This window comes from Odontesthes bonariensis, chromosome 2, assembly GCF_027942865.1.
Source record: "Odontesthes bonariensis isolate fOdoBon6 chromosome 2, fOdoBon6.hap1, whole genome shotgun sequence".
Taxonomy (NCBI): domain Eukaryota; kingdom Metazoa; phylum Chordata; class Actinopteri; order Atheriniformes; family Atherinopsidae; genus Odontesthes; species Odontesthes bonariensis.
Genome location: NC_134507.1, coordinates 1,081,860 through 1,083,924, shown reverse-complemented (window position 1 = coordinate 1,083,924; position 2,065 = coordinate 1,081,860). Strand labels below are relative to the sequence as shown.

General features: G+C 53.1%; 1 protein-coding gene across 3 annotated transcripts in view; it reads right to left on the bottom strand.

Annotated features, from left to right (window-relative positions):
* psda (pleckstrin and Sec7 domain containing a) overlaps positions 1-2,065 on the bottom strand; it is a 171,662-nt gene that overhangs the window by 56,299 nt on the left and 113,298 nt on the right. The window lies entirely within an intron of this gene.

The window sequence follows — 2,065 nt, the reverse complement described above, 5'->3', positions numbered from 1 at the left end:
ATCCCTCCTGGTCATTCCTGGACACTCTTGATATTCCCTGGACACTCTTGATCCCTCCTGGTCATTCCTGGACACTCTTGATCCTCCCTGGACAACTCTTGATCCTCCCTGGACACTCTTGATCCCTCCTGGTCATTCCTGGACACTCTTGATCCTCCCTGGACAACTCTTGAATCCCTCCTGGTCATTCCTGGACACTCTTGATATTCCCTGGACACTCTTGAATCCATCCTGGTCATTCCTGGACACTCTTGATCCTCCCTGGACACTCTTGATCCCTCCTGGTCATTCCTGGACACTCTTGATCCCTCCTGGTCATCCCTGGACACTCTTGAATCCATCCTGGTCATCCCTGGACACTCTTGATACTCCCTGGACACTCTTGAATCCCTCCTGGTCATCCCTGGACACTCTTGATACTCCCTGGACACTCTTGATCCTCCCTGGACAGTCTTGAATCCCTCCTGGTCATCCCTGGACACTCTTGATCCTCCCTGGACAGTCTTGAATCCCTCCTGGTCATCCCTGGACACTCTTGATCCTCCCTGGACACTCTTGAATCCCTCCTGGTCATCCTTGGACACTCTTGATCCCTCCTGGTCATTCCTGGACACTCTTGATCCTCCCTGGACACTCTTGAATCCCTCCTGGTCATTCCTGGACACTCTTGATATTCCCTGGACACTCTTGATCCCTCCTGGTCATTCCTGGACACTCTTGATCTTCCCTGGACACTCTTGATCCTCCCTGGACAACTCTTGATCCTCCCTGGACACTCTTGATCCCTCCTGGTCATTCCTGGACACTCTTGATCCTCCCTGGACAACTCTTGAATCCCTCCTGGTCATTCCTGGACACTCTTGATATTCCCTGGACACTCTTGAATCCCTCCTGGTCATTCCTGGACACTCTTGATCCTCCCTGGACACTCTTGATCCCTCCTGGTCATTCCTGGACACTCTTGATCCCTCCTGGTCATCCCTGGACACTCTTGATACTCCCTGGACAGTCTTGAATCCCTCCTGGTCATCCCTGGACACTCTTGATCCTCCCTGGACACTCTTGATCCCTCCTGGACACTCTTGATACTTCCTGGACACTCTTGAATCCATCCTGGTCAGCCCTGGACACTCTTGATACTCCCTGGACACTCTTGATCCTCCCTGGACACTCTTGATCCCTCCTGGTCATCCCTGGACACTCTTGATCCCTCCTGGTCATTCCTGGACACTCTTGATCCTCCCTGGACACTCTTGATCCCTCCTGGTCATTCCTGGACACTCTTGATCCTCCCTGGACACTCTTGAATCCCTCCTGGTCATCCCTGGACACTCTTGATCCCTCCTGGTCATCCCTGGACACTCTTGGTCCCTCCTGAACACTCTTGATCCCTCCTGAACACTCTTCTTCCTTCTTGGTCCTTTCTGGACATCCTTGGACACTCTTGGTCCTTCCTGTACTTCCAGCTGCTGCTGATGAAAACTTCTGTGTTTGGTGAGAAATAAAGTAAATTATGGAAAACCAGAATAAAATGTATTTGTGAATCTTTTGGCCAATCAGAGCAGAGATCTGCCGTCACCTGTCCTGACAGCAGCCGCCTCACACCTGGCAGCTCACCTCCTGGGGTTTACGTTTGTGCGTAGCGGCGTCGGTAACCCATGACGACGTGTTCTGGTTAACATGTTTCCCAGGAACAGCAGAATGAAACCACCTCTGTGGATTCCTGCCGACTTCCCCCTGTCTCTCGTACTCCACCTGCTGTGGTTTTTATGTTAATGAGGCCGTCTGCCTCCTGCTCCCATTGGCCGGTGGCGCCGTGGGGGCCGTCCAGCCGCCCAGGGGGAACGGCGCCTTGCATCAGATCTGAGTCAGAGCGCGAAGTGAGGGAGGAGACAGGAAGTCAGAAACCACCAGAAACACAAAATGAGTAAAGAAGAAGTGAAGAAGTCAGAGTTGGTCTGAGCTGGGTTAGATTCTGCTGCACGGCGCCGCTCACAGCTTCGCCACGGACGCCACGGACGCCGCCGCAGGTACACACTTTTGTCAGGCTCTGATCCGGTTCTTC